General features: G+C 43.9%; 1 pseudogene; it reads right to left on the bottom strand.

The window, feature by feature from the left end:
- Positions 1 to 5,606: 5,606 nt before the first annotated feature.
- LOC126472328 (5S ribosomal RNA) lies at positions 5,607 to 5,723 on the bottom strand (annotated as a pseudogene).
- Between the last annotated feature and the right edge of the window lie 12,960 nt (positions 5,724 to 18,683).

Genomic DNA, 18,683 nt, shown 5'->3' with positions numbered 1-18,683 from the left:
AGCTAGGTAACAGCTGCAGTGCTAGATGACACGTTACGTGGTGAAATGCTAATTAGTGGGAAAACATTACTAACTTCATATTTGCAACACCTGACAGCTGTGGAGAAATATGCAAACATTGTTTTGGAACAGAAATGAGAATCCGCCAGTGGTAATAGTTGATGACATCCTTGTAGCACATTGTAAGAACGATCGAAAATATATTGCTGGCCATGAAACTGCTCCCCAGGACGGATAGAGCATAAAAACATTTTACTTGTAGTGCTTATACAGTGTAGTAGAAAGAATACGTGAATAAAATTGTAAGTGATTTGGAAGCATAGAGGTTCCGAATTTTGCACGGTCCAGTAACATTAATGTGGCCACCGCCTATGTTCGACGTCAACATGCAATAACCACTCAGAGATTTGAGGTGATATGTGACACCACCAGCAGTGTGGGGGGGATGCGGAAAACAGTGCAGTTATTATCGCAATGTGGAAATGGAGTGATTTATATGATGCCGAAAAGGGTATGATCATTGGCATTTGGGCCAAGGGAGGAAGTATTTCAGAAACGGCTATTTTTGTAGAGTATTTATGTGCAACTGTGGTTAAAGTACGACCCAAGAAGGTAGCAAAAGTGTCTCCTCAACTACTGTTTAGCGAACTTCGTTGTGTATGAGCCCTGGAGCAGGTGTTTGGTTCATGCACCCATGCTGACTGCTATTCATCGGAGGCAAAGGCAGTAATTTGCACGCCAATACTTCAAGTGACGGCCACTGAGTGTCTCGACAGCTGTCCTTTTCAGATGAATTACGTATTATGTTCCATAGGAATGTCTGAAAGGAAACACCCTGCAACCAGGAGAGAGCGTTATGATCTGGGCAATGTTTTCAGTGGCATTCCCTGGGTAATCTCATCATTCTGGAGGCACAATATTTCAACAAAATACTTATATCCATCTGTCTCCTACATGAATTTGGTTTTTCCTTGACATGATGCCACCGACCGGCAGGACATAGCATCATGTCACATAGGTTGCAATGTATGTGTTGCGTGTTTCGAGGAGCACCAGGATGACTACACTGTTCTCCCCTGGCTGTCAACCTCCCTCGATTGAACCTAGTTGAGAATCTGTGAGACTAGCTCGATCCCACCATGGAGCCTCAACCGAGAAACGTAGATCAGCTGGCAATGGGGTGGGGTCGGCATGACTCCACATCCCTCTCTGAACCCCTAGAACCTTACTGACTACTTCTGCACATCTCACACTGCAAAAGGTGGTCATTCAGACTTTTTTCGGGTGGTCACATTAATAAGAGTGGCCCAAGCAGTACACAGAATTGCCAGTTCTGGCAGTAACAATGGCTCCAGTTTGGCTGAGCATTGAGTTGAACTGAGCTTGTATGAGAGGTATGGGTGCAGCACGCTATGCTGCTTCAGTTACATGCCAATCGAAGTGTCAAGTGCAAGCATCATAGTCTTGTGACCAAACGTATTCAATGGGCGAGATATCTGGAGAACGTGTTGGCGAGGACTACAGTTGTACACCCTCTGTATAGAGGTAGATTTGGACAGTGTGGTTACATGCGGTCTTGCATCGTGTTGCTGAAACATAACGTTTTGGTGACCTCAAATAATTGGCAATATCACTGGCCTTATGGAATCGGAAATGTAAGGGCTGCTGTCCAAGTTACCGGCTATGAGAACGAGAAGTAGACATTTCCTGTACGCATTGGCCCTGAATAGCATGATACCAGGTATTGGAGCATGTATGATAGCGATGGGAAAGCTGAAAAACCATGATGGTATACGCAGAAAGAGTGTCATGGCGCCACTCCTGTGTCCAGGGTTGTCACCTTGCCTCCCTCTGCTGCAGTGTCAAGGGTTGCAGCAGCAATGGTTTCTGCACTGACGTCACCTCACTCTCCGCGTCGATACTTGTTGTGTAGTAAGCAAACCCATTTCCAGGTTCTTGGCATGTAACTTTACTTTGTGATCCTGCACAGCTGAATGAATATGCATGTCCCACGGGCTCCAGACATATGTGATTGTTGCAATCGCTCATGTCGCTGAATAGGAATCTACTGATCGCATTAATTCCATATCACGTGACAATTATGGGATGCCAACCAACGCAAGTAGTGACATCGCGGAACAATAAACCACTGTTTCTATTGTTCACGATGCTGCCACTCTCAAATTCTGACATGTGCTGGTAGACGTTTCTGTTCGTATGTGAGGCGTAACACGATCATCTCACAAACAAACAACATTCTGAGTGAGAAACCCATATATACATAATGTAGGTGGTATTACTCCTACTATGCTGCGTTGTGACACTACCCAGAAATCTGGAAAAGTAATAAATCTTTATTGTAAGCGCTGAGAGTAGCATGGAGGCCACCACGGAGTATTGCAGTGACAGCGCTGGCCATCAGCCATGCTACGTCGACAAATAAGGCAGAATAATAGATGCGTAAGTGAGTTGTGAAGCAAGTATAGCTTAGCGCAATGGTAAATTGCCCCACGCAGCAATGAATCTACATCTACATCTATGAGGATACTCTGCAAATCACATTTAAGTGCCTGGCAGAGGGCTAGTCTAACCACCATCACAATTCTCTATTATTCCAATCTCGTATAGCGTGCGGTACGAACAAACACCTATATTTTACCGTACGAGCTCTGATTTCCCTTATTTTATCGGGGTGTTCGTTTCTTCCTATGTAGGTCGGTGCCAACAAAATATTTTCACATTCGGAGGAAAAAGTTGGTGATTGTCATTTCGTGAGAAGATTCCGTCGCTACGAAAAACGCCTTTCTTTTAATTTTGTCCAGCCAAAATTCTGTATCATTACTGTGACACTCTTTTCATTAGATTAGATAATTTTTTCGTTTGATAGATCCGTGCTGAGGAGATCCTCGTGTAAGTGGAACATGTCCCATATTTTGCGATAATACAAAACGTATTGCCTTTCTTTGATCTTTTTCGATGTACTCCGTCAGTCCTTTCTGGTAAGGATCCCACACCGCGCAGCAGTATTCTAAAAGACGACGGACATTCGTAGTAGTTCTGCTACATTTTCTAAGTGTCCTGCCAATAAAACGCCGTCTTTGGGTACCCTTCCCCACAACATTTTCTATGTGTTCCTTCCAGTTTAAGTTGTTCGTAATTGTAATACCTAGGCTTTTAGTTGAATTTACGGCTTTTAGATTAGACAGATTTATTGTAAACCAAAGTTTAACGAATTCCTTTTACCACTCATGTGGATGACCTCACACTTTTCGTTATTTAGGGTTAACTGCCAATTTTCGCACCATTCAGATATTTTTTCTAAATCGTTTTGCAATTTGTTTTGATCTTCTGATGACTTTATTAGTCCATAAACGACAGTTTCATCTGCAAACAACGTAAGATGGCTGCTCAGGTTGTCTGCCAAATCGTTTATATAGATAAGGAACAGCAAAGGGCCTATAACACTACCTCGGGGAACACGAGAAATCAGATCTGTTTTACTCGATGACTTTCCGTAAATTACAACGAACTGTGACCTCTCTGACAGGAAATCTCAAATCCAGTTACATATCTGAGACGATATTCCATAAGCATGCAATTTTACTACAAACCGCTTGTGCGGTACAGTGTCTAAAACTTTCCGGAAAACCAGAAATATGTAATCGATCTGAAATCCCTTGTCAATAGCACTATGCACTTCATTTGAATAAAGAGCTAGTTGTGTTTCACAGGAGCGATCTTTTCTAAACCCATGTTGACTGTGTGTCAATAGACAGTTTTCTTCGAGGTAATTCATAATGAAGTAGCAATTGGGTCGTTGCCACTGCACTGAAGCAGGTCTCTCTCTTATGGGCAGTGTGACTAGGCATCAGGTTTTCGAGGAACAAATGGGCAGTAATGGAGTATAAATGAGGATAGGACGTTATTCGAGTCAGGGACTTGGTAATTGCTGAGTAGCCGCACTACAGTGCTGGAGCACCACTGGCCCATCAGACGACTGGGCAGTGCCAGCAGCAGCCTATGGTTCGAGACCAGGCTGTGTCTGCGGGCACACTGGGTCCTTTGTGAGACTTGGCGTCCTAGCCCTGCTGGCTTGCTGTTCCTGTCAGCTGCCGCAAATGATGAGACCCAGGGAGGAACTCGGCGTCAAACCGTCAGCCGCCGTCTGTCGCCTGCCTGAGGGGCATGGGTTGAGACCCACGCACAACCGCTGAGCAAAGAGCAGCCAGGTCTCCTTCTGGCATTTCACTCCCCTGGGAAGCGCCGCTGTCGCAAGTGCCTCTGGCCTCTCCCTCGCTGGTTACTTTTACCCATTCTACATACTACCTTTTCACAATCTTCATAATAGCGACAATAGCATCGTAATTAAATTTTGTCACTGGTTACATGACAATCGTCATTTGCTTCCATTAATACTTTTTACTCGTGTAGACGCGTTTATATGGAACGTAATCAACGACACACTCAATAATTATGGGTGTCCGCTGGAGAATCTGCACGCTACAGTGGAAAAGAATTTACAAATTCTTTTTACAATCACTGTTTGGTGTGGCACGATCGGTAACATGCTGATAGGTTCACGCATTTTAGAAGAGCGAATAACAAGACAGAATGATTTTCATGTTCAAAGCTTGAGAGCGTTCTCTTGCCCTCACGGACTGCAATGTACTTCCAGCATTATGGAGACCCTCTACATTTTACCAGACGTATGAGAAAACTTCTCAGCCGCACTTCCCTAGTCGCTGGTTTGGTCGTGGTAGTGCAATTAACTGGCCACTAAGATAGCCAGACCTTACGCCATTTTGATTTTGAGGTTGAATGAAGTCTGAGATGTACAAGCAAAAGATGAATACGTGAGATAAATTGCGTGGGCGCATAATGGACACTGCTGCCCTCATTAGGGAACGTGCTGAGGTAGTCAGACAGGCAACACAACATGTTCTCCAAGAGTGAACAAATGCATTGAAGTTGGCGCTGGAATACTCGAACACTGATTATGCACCGTACATCAGCTGTGATGTGACGTGTACTATAGTACTTGGAGATGAATGTGCTAAAAAACATATTTTTAAACTGATACTTTGCTAAACGAATATTGTTATTTTAACTAACTGTTGTACATGCGTACATGTGTGAAGCTGGCAATTTATTGAAGGATACAGCAAATAAATAACGATGTACATTAATTGTGTTTTGTCTCGAAAATCATTCGGAATAGGGCATATGTGAGCCTTGAGCAGCCGCTGGTGAAGTATCAGTGCAGCAACAGTGCAGTAGCGCATATTTAGCTTTCATATTTGTTTTGTTATTTGATTCTTAATTTCTTTCCGAATGTTTGTGCGCTTGCATATTTAAATACATAAAATCCTTGCGTATTCTCGTATTTGTGAGGAGTGATATTGCTTATTGATAGCAAAGCAAGCACTCCGTCTTCAGGCCACAAGTGGCTCATCGGGACCATCCGACCGCCGTGTCATCTTCGGTTGAGGATGCGGTCAGCACACCGCTCTCCCAGTCGTTATGATGGTTTTCTTTGACCGGAGCCGCTACTATTCGGTCGAGTAGCTTCTCATTTAGCATCACGAGGTTGAGTGTACCCCGAAAAATGGCAACAGCGCATGGCGGCAGGATGGTCACCCATCCAACTGCCGGCCACGCCCGACAGAGCTTAACTTCGGTGATCTCACGGGAACCGGCGTATCCACTGCGGCAAGGCCGTTGCCGTTATTGATAGCCGTAGAGTATAAATTCGCGCAGTTGTTTGTTTTGGACAGCCAGTGCGCTTTTGACATAGGTCAGTTACCCTTGAGCAGCTGCTGGTGAAGCATTAGCGCTGCAGCAGTGCAGTAGCGAGTCGCATGTTTAGCTTTGATATTTGTTTTGTAGTTTGATTCTTAATTTCTTTCCGAGTGTTTGTGCGCTTGCATATTTAATTACATAAAATCCTTGCGTATTCCCGTATTTGAGAGGAGTAATATTGCTTATTGACAGCCGTAGAGTACAAATTCGCGGAGTCGTTAGATATTAGCAGTAGGATGGATAGGGTGTATGCGTGCTGTGTGCGGGCGCAGGGGAACTTTCCGCGGTTCGCGAGCACCTAAGCGTGCTGTTGGCCACGGTCAGCCGCCTTCAGGCTGCTGCCTCGAGGTGCAGCGATGGGGGAGGGTCTGGCGCGTCGCTTGAGACACCACAGGTGTCGCTTGCTGCGTCCGCTGACTCAGCCACCGAGGCACCGTCTAGTGTACCCGGCGCGATGGATGATACTCACCTCAGGGTGAGTGGCGGGCTGCAACGCGTTCGCGTCACTCGAGGCGGAGGGCCAATGTGGAGGCTGGCCGGCTGGCCTTGCCCGTTCATCCTGCCAGTGGGTCCGAGCAGGCACACGGGGGCGAAGGCTTACTGGTTATTGGGAGCTCCAACGTTAGGCGGGTGAAGGAGCCCCTTAGGGAAATAGTGTACAGGGCTGGAAAGAAATCCAACGTCTACTCGGTTTGTCTGCCGGGGAGCCTCATCCACGATGTGGAGGCAGCTATCGAGCGTACGGGGTGCAGTCGTCTACAAATAGTTGCTCAAGTCGGCACCAATTATGCCTGTCGCTTGGGTTCTGAGGCGATCCTCAGTGCGTACAGGCGGCTGGCGGATATGGTGAAGACCGCTGGCCTCGCACGTGGGGTGCAAGCAGAGCTCTCTATTTGCAGCATTGTTCCCAGAGCGGATCGGGGACGTTGGTTTGGAGCCGAGTGGAGGATCTCAACCAGAGGCTTTGTCGACTCTGTGACGGTCTTGGCTGCAGATTACTAGACTTGCGCTATTGGGTGGGGAATTGCAGGACGCCCCTAGATATGTCAGGGGTGCACTACACAAAGGAAGCGGCTACTTGGGTAGCAGAGTACTTGTGGCGTGCACGTGGGGTTTTTTTAGGCTAGGCAGTAGTGCGAGGTGTCCTGATGAACACTCACCAGTCGACGTGCATGCAGGGAAATCAAGACGCGCTCAGTGTAAAGACACTTCAGCTATCAAGGTACTAGCAGTAAATTTTCAGAGTGTTCGGAATAAAGTTCCTGAATTTACTGCCCGCCAGAGAGCGTGTGGCTCGCAAATTATTCTCGGGACTGAGACCTGGCTGAACCCTGAGATAGGAAGTTCTGAAACATTCAGTGAGGGTTGGAACGTGTATCGGAAAGACAGATTAGACACCGTAGGAGGTGGTGTCTCCACTGCAGTTGGAAAAAGTATTGTGTCTACTGAGGTCAAAGTAGAGTGTGATTGTGAAGTTATCTGGACACGTTTAACAGGGCTAGGGGAAATAAAGTTAATTGTGGGGTGTTATTACCGGCCACCAGGTTCCACCGTGACAGTTCTAGAATCATTCGAAGGGAGTCTACATTCTGTATTGCAGAAGTACCCAAATCATGCTATATTAGTCGGAGGCGACTTCAACCCACCTAGTATAGACTGGGATGTCTATGGATTCATTACAGGTGGTACAGACAAGCCGTCGTGTGAATTACTTTTGAACACATTATCCGAAAAGTGTCTTGAGCAGCTAAATCGACAGCCAACGCGTAATGGAAGTAATTTAGATCTGGTAGCCACGAACAGACCAGACCTCATCGACGGTGTCAGTGTCGAGACAGGGATTAGTGCTCATGATGTTGTCATTACGACTATGGTTACGAAAGTAAAAAAGTAGGTCAAGAAGGCTAGGAGGGTATTCTTACTAGAAAGAGCAATTAAGCAGTTGTTAGCATTCCACTTAGTAAATGAATCGACTTCATTTACTTCCGGTACGATGGTCGTGGAAGAATTATGGGAAAATTTTAAACACATTGTAAATCACGCATTGGACAAGTATGTGCCGAAAAAGTGGGTTACGGACGGAAAAGACCCACCGTGGTTTAACAGCGCAATTCGGAGAATGCTCAGGAAGCAAAGGCAGTTGCACTCGCGATACAAGAACGATCGGGAGAATGGGGACAGGCAAAAGTTAGTAGAGATTCGTGCTGCTGTAAAAAGAGCGATGCGTGAAGCATTCAACCACTACCACCGTCGTACCTTAGCAAAATATCTCGCTGAAAACCCAAGGAAATTCTGGTCTTACGTAAAATCGGTAAGCGGGTCGAAGGCTTCCATCCAGTCACTCACTGATCAGTCTGGCCTGGCAACGGAAGACAGCAAAACGAAAGCTGAAATTTTAAATTTAGCATTTGAGAAATCTATCACGCAGGAGGATCGTACAAACATACCGCCGTTTGAGTCTCGTACAGATTCCCGTATGGAGGACATAGTGATAGACATCCCTGGGGTTGTGAAGCAGCTGAATGGGGTGAAAATAAATAAATCGCCAGGTCCTGATGGGATTCCAATTCTGTTTTTACAGAGAGTACTCTACTGCATTGGCTCCTTACTTAGCATGCATTTATCGCGAATCTCTTGCCCAACGTTAAGTCCCGAGCGACTGGAAAAAGCACAGGTGACGCCTGTATATAAGAAGGGTAGAAGGATGGATCCTCAAAATTACAGACCAATATCCTTAACATCGGTTTGTTACAGGATTCTCCAACATATTCTCAGTTACAATATAATGAATTTCCTTGTGACAGAGAAGTTGCTGTTCATGAATCAGCACGGCTTTGGAAAGCATCGCTCCTGCGAAACGCAACTCGCCCTTTTTTCACATGATATCCTGCGAACCATGGATGAAGGGCATCAGACGGATGCCATATTCCTTGACTTCCGGAAAGCGTTTGACTCGGTGCCCCACTGCAGACTATTAACTAAGGTACGAGCATATGACATTGGTTCCCAAGTATGTCAGTGGCTCGAAGACTTCTTAAGTAATAGAACCCAGTATGTTGTCCTCGATGGTGAGTGTTCATCGGAGGTGAGGGTATCATCTGGAGTGCCCCAGGGAAGTGTGGTAGGTCCGCCGTTGTTTTCTATCTACATAAATGATCTTTTGGATAGGGTGAATAGCAATGTGCGGCTGTTTGCTGATGATGCTGTGGTGTACGGGAAGGTGTCGTCGTTGAGTGACTGTAGGAGGATACAAGATGACTTGGACAGGATTTGTGATTAGTGCAAAGAATGGCAGCTAACTCTAAATATAGATAAATGTAAATTAATGCAGATGAATAGGAAAAAGAATCCTGCAGTGTTTGAAAACTCCATTAGTAGTGTAGCGCTTGACACAGTCACGTCGATTAAATATTTGGGTGTACATTGCAGAGCGATATGAAGTGGGAGAAGCATGTAATGGCAGTTGTGGGGAAGGCGGATAGTCGTCTTCGGTTCATTGATAGAATTTTGGGAAGATGTGGTTCATCTGTAAAGGAGACCGCTTATAAAACACTAATACGACCTATTCTTGAGTACTGCTCGAGCGTTTGGGATCCCTATCAGGTCGGGTGAGGGAGGACACAAAAGCAATTCAGAGGCGGGCTGCTAGATTTGTTACTGGTAGGTTTGATCATCACGTGAGTGTTACGGAAATGCTTCAGGAACTCGGGTGGGAGTCTCTAGAGGAAAGGAGGCGTTCTTTTCGTGAATCGCTACTGAGGAAATATAGAGAACTGGCATTTGAGGCTGACTGCAGTACAATTTTACTGCCGCCAACTTACATTTCGCGAAAAGATCACAAAGATAAGATAAGAGAGATCAGGGCTCGTACAGAGGCATATAGGCAGTGATTTTTCCCTCGTTCTGTTTGGGAGTGGAACAGGGAGAAAAGATGCTAGTTGTGGTACGAGGTACCCTCCGACACGCACCATATGGTAGATTGCGGAATATGTATGTAGATGTAGATATGTCTGTATGAAGTTCTTTGCTTCAAACAATCGTTCCTGTAACATCCCTGAATATTGGCCATTCTTCCTGGGACACCATGTTCCCCAGGAAAGTGTGATGGTGCCCTTGCTGTTCATCTTGAATATTAATGACACTGCAGAAAATATTAACGGTAACCTCAGACTTTTTGCAGATGGTGTAGTTATTTACAATTAAGATCTGCCTGAAATACGGTCCACAGATGTGCAGTCTAATCTTGATGGAAATTCAGAGTGACGCAACACCTGGACACTTTCTTCAAGTGCTAAGAATGCAAAATTACGCACTTCGCAATATGAAAACAATGTAGTATTTTACAACTACAATATCAACGAGTCTTAATTGGAATCTGTAAACACATAAAAATACTTGGATATAACAGTTTTTGTAGGTATCAAACGGGATGATCGTAGAATTTAAGGAAGAACAGACACACGGCAATCATTCGCGACCCATTAGTTTTACTACTCTTGCTCTTCTAGATTTCGGCTCTAAATAGCCGTCTCCACATATGCGAGAGGAATAGTAGCTATTCAAATGTGACTGAGTGCTGTGTATCTCTCCTTCCTTGTAGTCTACGGTTCCTGTGCATATCAGTTCCTTGTGGAAACAAAGTTGGTCGCAAAAGTGGTACGTTTTTGCAGATGATGCTTGTGTTTTAAGAAATGCCATTAAAGGGAAAGCAATAGAAGACATTGTTAATGATGATTTTATAAGGCTTATTAACTGGTTCTGTGAAATTGGACTTTCCTTAAATTTTTGTGAAAATGCACTATATTCAGTTCTGTACAATGAGTAGAATAATATCAACAATTGACGCGGCACAAGAACAGGACTCAGTAAACAGGGTAGAATACTCCAAATTTTTGGGTCTGCATACTTATGAAAACTTGAACTAGAAGAAGCTTATTGCTGAGTTTCTCAAACACCGAAGTTCAGCTACTTTTGTACTTCGTATAATTGCTAGTCTTGGAAACAACATACTAACATATTTTGCGTATTTACTCTGAATAATGACTCATGAAATAATTTTATTGGAAAGTTACCAGTTTGAAATAAGGTACTGATTGCCCAAAAGCGAGCAGTAAGAATAATATGTGGTGTTCTACCCGCGGTCGTCATGTTGGTACTGCTTCAAGGAGCTGTGCATTTTAACTGTATTGTCACAATACATATATTCGCTAGTAAAATTAGTCATAAATAATCCATCACAATTTGAGAAGAATAGTGATTTACACACCTACAAAACTATAGCAAAAAATGTACTTCATTACCCATTATTAGAGCAGTCAGTGGTTCACAAAGGAGTTCAATGCCCTGCAAAAAATTTTTTGATCATTTGTACAATAACGTACTACGTCTGACAGGTAGCACAGCAAGATTTAAATATAAATTAGAATCATTTTCTCTGGACAACCCAGTTCTACTACATGGGTGAATTTCTCTTTAAAAGCCGGTAGCCTGAGAAAGGAAATTTTTTGAAATGTAGTTGAGTGAATATGACAAAATAAATGTGTTCATTAATGTAAGTAGTCGTCATATATACGTACCCTGTAAACTGAATAATTCCATATCATTTGCTGCGCTGTAGGCAAAGCAGATCGCAGAATTCGTTTCATTGGTAGAATACTAGGATATACTCAGTCTTCAAAGGAGACTGCTTACACAACACTCATACGACCCTTCCTAGAATATTGCTCTAGTGTCACAGTCCGTAGTGATAGACGGTAAATCATAGAGTACAACAGAAGTGATATCTGGTGTTCCCCAAGGCAGTGCCATAGGCCCTCTGTTGTTCCTGATTTACATAAATGATCTAGGTGATAATCTGAGCAGCACCCTTAGATTGTTTGCAGATGACGCTGTAATTTGCCACGTAGTAAAATCATCAGACGATCAATTCTAATTACAAAATGATCTAGAGAGAATTTCTGTATGGCGCGAAAAGTAGCAATTGGCACTAAACAGAGAAAAGTTCGAGGTCATCCACATGGGTACTAAAAGAAATCCAATAAATTTTGGGTATACGATAAATCGCACACATCTAAGGGCTGTCAATTCCACTAAATACTACGAGCAACTTAAACTGGAAAGACAACATAGATAATATTGTGGGGAAGGCGAAACAAAGACTGCGCTTTGTTGGCAGGACACTTAGAAGATGTGACAAACCCACTAAAGAGACAGCCTACATTACACTTGTCCGTCCTCTGATGGAATATTACTGCGTGGTGTGAGATCCTTACCAGGTGGGATTGACGGAGGACATCAAAAATGTGCAAAGAAGGGCAGCTCGTCTCGTGTTATCGCGTAATAGGGGTGAGAGTGTCACTGATACGATACGCGAGTTGGGGTGGCAGTCACTGAAAATAAAAGGCGGTTTTCTTGGCGGCGAAATCTATTTACGAAATTTCAATCACCAACTTTCTCTTCCGAACGCTAAAATCTTTTTTTGACACCCACCTACGTAGGGAGAAATGATCGTTATAATAAAATAAAAGAAATTAGAGCTCGATCGGAAAGATTTAGGTGTTCCTTTTTCTCCGCGCCATTCGAGAGTGGAATAGTAGAGAAGTGGTATGAAAATGGTTCGATGAAACCTCTGCCAGGCATTTAAGTGTGAATAGCAGAGTAACCATGTAGATGGTGATGTAAATCCTTTCCAAACAGGACGAACAAGAGTACTGAACATATACAGAGAAAGACAACAGCAATGATCACATGTTTGTTTGATCTGCAGGACAGTGTCACGGGAATTCTGGAGAAACTGGACTGGCAGACACCTGCATACAAAGTGTCAGGAACTAGTTTTAGTTGACGAATTTTGGAATATACTACAACGCCCCTACGGGGATCGAGAGGACAAGATTAAGTTAACTACAGAGAGTATAAAGGCGTATAAACAGTCATTTTTTCGAATGTACGTGAATGGAAGGAGAAGAAACCCTAATTAGTTCAGTTGGAACTACCAAATGGTTTAAATGGCTCTGAGCACTATGGGTCTTAACTTCTGAGGTCATCAGTCCCCTAGAACATAGAACTACTTCAACCTAACTAACCTAAGGAAGTCACACACATCCATGCCCGATGCAAGATTCGAACCTGCGACCGTAGCGGTCGCGCGGTTCCAGACTGTAGCGCCTAGAACCGCTCGGCCACACAGACCGGGTGGAAGTACACTCTACCATACATTTCACAGTGGTTTGCAGAGTATGGATGTAGATATACACGGGTTCGACAATGGATATAGATATACGGGTGTTGGACAAAAACATGGAAGCACTGCGAGAAATACAAAGCATTCTTGAACATAACTGCAGATGCTAGCCGAACCTGCTGGGAGTGCTGTTGTACTTGATCAGGAACGGCACCTGTGCAATGCCCTCAAGGCGTTGCAAGTGTCAGTCGTGGTCAGAAGAGTGTTTTGTGTAGCTGTAGGTGTGTTATGTCAGAGGTAAGTGAATTCATAAATGGACAGATTGTTGGTGATTTTGTGGTATTTGCTTCTGTTACCAAGTAGCTGAAGTGGTTAGTGTTTCATGAGGCACCATATCAAAGGTTTATACCGAATACAAAGATAGCGGAAACGCGCCCTCTTAGTCACAATGCGAACGAAAGTGCGTGTTGAGTAACCATCTCAAATGATCACTGAAGAGAACTGTGATGAAAAATAAGAGGACCACAGCTATAATAGTCACTGCAGAACTCAATGTCGCACTGAAATACCCTGTCAGCACCAAAACAACAGGAAGGGGTCTTCATAAGCAGAGAACAGCAGGCCAATGTGGAATTTCAAAACCAAGCATTGGCGACTGCAGTGGGTGTAACGGGAAAGTGTGGTACTGAAGCCACAAAACCTTAAATATGGAGCAATGGAGTAAAAGTCATTTGGTTGGCTGAGTCTTGTTTTACACTGTTTCCAATTTCTGCCCGAGTTAATGTCTGGCATATGCATGTCCCAAGCCTACGATACAGACAGCTTGCTGCAAAGAGCGAAACATGGCGAGGGTTCGGTGATGATTCGATCAGCCATACCCTGGTATTCCTTGGACCCCATGGTTATTCTGCAAGGTCATATTACTGGCAAGCATTGTGTGTCAATTTTGTATGATCAGATCCATTTCATGGTACAATATTTGTTCTCCAATAGTGACCTGCAGCATCGTCGATGTACCGCTCTGTGGTCCTTTGGTGCAGAGCCGAGTGGACGGTGTGAATCAGAGGTTCAGGCGGTTCTGTGACGGTGCAGGCTGCAGATTCCTTGACTTGCGCCTTCGGGTGGTGGGTTTCCGGGTTCCGCTTGATAGGTAAGCAGTCTACTGTACACAGCAAGAGCTGCTACACGGGTAGCGGGGACTGTGCGGAAGGGACTGGGCGTTTTTTTAGATTAGTGGGACTCAAGGAACCACAGAAAGGGCGTCCGTCTAAAAGGGGGCAGGTAAAACACAGTAAGCTAGATGTTGAAACGATCGGTATTGTGGTTGTAAATTGTCGTAGCTGTGTTGGGAAAGAACGAGAGCTCCAAGCGCTAATACAAAGCACTGAAGCTCAAATAGTTATAGGTACAGAAAGCTGGCTAAAGCCAGAAACAAGTTCAGCAGAAATTTTTTCTAACTATCTAGCAGTTTCCAGAAAGGATAGGTTAAATACAATTGGTGGTGGAGTATTTATTGCTGTCAGATGTAGTTTACCTTGTAGTGAAATAGATATACATAGTTCCTGCGAAGTAGTATGGGTAGAGGTTATACTTGACAATTTGACTAAACCATCAATTGGGGCCGGCCGCCGTGGAAGAGCGGTTCTAGGCGCTTAAGTCTGGAGCCGCGCGACCGCTATGGCAGCAGGTTCGAATCCTGCCTCGGGCATGGATGTGTGTGCTGTCCTCAGGTTAGTTAGGTTTAAGTAGTTCTAAGTTGTAGGGGGCTGACGACCTCAGATGTTAGGTCCGATAGTGCTCAGAGCCATTACAACCATTTATTAATTTGGTCGTTTTGCCGACCCACCGACTCAGAACATGCAGTTGCTGAACAGTTCAAAGAAAACTTGAGTCTCATTTAAAATAGGTACCCCATTCATACAGTAATAGTTGGTGGTGGCTTTAATCTACCCTCGATATGCTGGAAAAATTATACGTTAAAACTGGCGGCAGGCATAGAACGTCATCCGAAATTGTACTGGGCTTTCTCAAAAAATTATTTCGAACAATTAGTTCATAAGCCAACTCGAAGGGTAAATGCTTGTGAAAGCATACTTGACCTCTTAGCATTAAATAATCTTCGACAAATAATAAGCAGAAAACCCAAAGAAATTCAGATCATACATACAGCACACCAGTGGCAAGACGCAATCAATAACTTGACTGCGCGATAACGGTGAAGTCACTAATGACAGTGCCACTGAAGCACTGTTATTAAACACAATTTTCCGAAACTCCTTCAACAAAGAAGACGAAGTAAATATTCCTGAATTCTAATCAAGAACAACTGTCAAGATGAGAAACATAGAAATAGATATCCCCACAGGCGCAAAGCAGCTAGAATCACTTAATAAAAGCAAGGCTTCCGGTCCAGATTGTATACCAGTCAGGTTCGTCTCAGAGTATACTGATACAATAGCTCCATATTTAGCAATTATAGACACGCGCTTGCTCACAGAAAGTTCGTACCTAAAGATTGGAAAATTACTCAAGTCACACCAATACCCAAAACAGGAAGCACGGGTAATCCGTTCAATTACAGGCCCATATCACTAACGTCTATTTGCAGTAGGGTTTTGGAACATATACTGTATTCGAACATTATGAAGTACCGCGAAGAAAACGGTTTATTGACACGTAGACGCCTTCCACTGTGGCCAAGCGGTTGTAGGCCCTTCAGTCTGGAACCGCGCGACCGCAACGGTCGCAGGTTCGACTCCTGCCTCGGGCATGGATGTGTGTGATGTCCTTAGATTAGTTAGGTGTAAGAAGTTCTAAGTTCTAGGGGACTGATGATCTCAGTTTTTAAGTCCCATAGTGCTCAGTGCTATTTGAACCATTTTTGACACGTAGTCAGCACGGATTCAGAAAATATCGTTCTTATGAAACCACTAGCTCTTTATAGTCATGAAGTAATGAGAGCTATCGACAGGGGATTTCAAATTGAGTCCATATTGTTAAGTTTCCAGAAGGATTTCGACACCGTTCCTCACAATCGTCTTCTAACCTAACTGCGTGGCTATGGAATATCGCATCAGTTGTGCAATTGGATTCGTGATTTCCTGCTAGAAAGGTCACAGTTCGTAGTAATAGACGGAAAGACATCAAGTAAAATAGAAATAACATCCGGCGTTCCCCAAGGCAGTGTTATAGGCCCTCTATTTTTCCTGATCTGTATTACCGACATAAAAGACAATCTCAGTAGCCGTCTTAGATTGTTTGCAGATGATGCTGTCATTTACCGTGTTGTAAAGTCATCAGATGACCAAAATAAATTACAAAATGATTTAGATAAGGAATCTGTATGGTGCGAAAAGTACCAATTGACCCTGAGTAAAGTAAAATGTGAAGTTATTAACATGAGTACTAAAAGAAATCCGCTGAATTTCGTTTCGCGGAAGTCACACAAATCTGAAGGGTGTAAATTCAACTAAATAATTAAGGATTGCAATTACAAATACCCTAAATTGGAACGATCACATAGATAATGTTGTGGGTAGAACCAACCAAAGCCTGAGATTCAATGGCAGAACACTTAGAAGGTGCAACAGGTCTTCTAAAGAGACTGCTTACACCACGCTTGTCCGCCCTGTTCTGGAATGTTTCTGTGCGGTGTGGGAACCGCATCAGATGGGACAGGTGGATGACATCGAAAAGGTATAAAGGAGGGCAGCTCGTTTTGTATTATCGCGAAGTTGGGGAGATACTGCCGCAGACATGATACGTGAATTGGAGTGGCAATCATTAAAACAAGGGCGGTTTTTGTTGCGATGGGATCTTCTGACGATATTTCAATCACCAGTTTGCTACTCCGATTGCGAAAACCCACCTACATAGGGAGAAATGATCATCAAAATAAAATAAGAGAAATCAGGGCTCGCACAGAAAAATTTTGGAGCTCGTTTACCCGCGCACCGTTTGAGATTGGAACGGTAGAGAGACAGCTTGAAGATGGTTCATCGAACCCTCTGCCAGGCACTTTCTTGTGAACAGCAGAGTAACCATATAGATGTAGATGCTGTGTTCCAGGAAGACATGGTTCCTGTTCGCACACCTCACATATTCCAGGACTGATTTGTGACCAAGAGAATGAGTTGTCGCATCTCCCCTGACCACCACAGTGACAGATCTCAGCATTTTTGAGCCTTCATCGTCAAATTGGGAATGAAGTGTACCTGATCACTACTCACTTCCATCATCACTACCTGACGTTCCCAATATTTTTCAGGGACAATGGTATAAGATTCCTGTGAAAACCGCACAGAACCTGTATTTCGCCGTTCTGTGATGAGTAGAAGCTGTTTTATCCTTCGCCGCGTTAGGCGTGGTACGATGTTGTACTTTACGTTGTTCCATATTTGTGTCGACGCCCTGTAGATGTAGATATAGACTAGAGCTAGAAATAACCAAGTTACGAAGTTCCTCCTTCATTCTCTGTTTCTGCAGAAATAGCTGTGTACTATAAGATTGTTCAAGGGAACAGGAACGGTAGTAAATCCTGCATCTGGCTATCCAACACACGAGAAAGCGTCGTAACGTTCCTGGAGGTACGCCTTCGCGTGTCTGCTACCGTCGCCCCAGCCCGCCTTCCACCGAGCACATGACCACGAGCTCACAGTCACACACACACACGCACACACACACACACACACACACACACACACACACACACGCACGCACACGCGCACACACAGACAAGCGCGCATGCGCAATCACGTCCACATATCTGTGTAGGAGAATAATCCTCTCCTTAGACGAAAGTACAAACCCAGCGAGGTGGCGAAGTGGGAAGACACAGGACTCACAGTCAGGAGGGCAGTGGTTCGAATCTCTGTCAGGCCATCCACATTTAGGTTTCTTTCTCAGCAGTCTCCTATCCAAGCTTATGCTTGGAAAACTGCAGGAAACCAAAATGTGGATGGACTGATAGAGATACAAACCTCTGATCTCCTAACTGTGACTTCTGGGTCATCCCACTTCGTCACCCCACTGCGTTTTATTAATGAAATTTGGTGAATGCTATGGATGTGCTCTGTGTAGCTTATAAGGTTTTCTTTTATCAAGACAGCCTTCGCATTGGCAAGTTCACGTGAGGTAGCTATTTTTGGTGTAGCCAACCCTACATGTTCGAGTACTTCAAAACTTGTTCTTTCAGCAGAATCCAAAAACAGATAATAAAAAATAATAGCAGCACATCAGCATTCCACATTGTATTTTATGTACGATGTGGTGCAGCCATGGAAACACTGGACTCTCGTTCAGGAAGATTAACAATTCCTCATGTTTCTCTAGCTCATTTCATGCAAATGATATTACAGCTCCTTGAACAAGGTTATGACCAATTTTCTAAACTGTCCTTTCAAGTAAGATAGTGCCCCTTTGTAATAATTCTGATTCAAGGTACGTTACATTCTAACCTTCATTACCACAGACCACAGAGCAAACGTTAATACTCACGAGTAAAAACGTAGATTATTATCAGTGTAACAATTACCTGGCAAACAATCCTATGAAATGTTTAAAGTGCTACTATTTTGAAGTTTCTTACTATAATTCCATTAACTAGTCTTGACTGAAAACGATAGCATTAAGATTCGTGTAAAATGCTATTTATTTGCATAACACTGGAGTGTTATGAGTTGATTTTCTAAGAATTTGATGC

This window comes from Schistocerca serialis, chromosome 3, assembly GCF_023864345.2.
Source record: "Schistocerca serialis cubense isolate TAMUIC-IGC-003099 chromosome 3, iqSchSeri2.2, whole genome shotgun sequence".
Taxonomy (NCBI): Eukaryota; Metazoa; Arthropoda; class Insecta; order Orthoptera; family Acrididae; genus Schistocerca; species Schistocerca serialis.
The sequence above is the reverse complement of the archived record's forward strand: the minus strand, read 5'-3'. Positions and strand labels throughout refer to the sequence as shown.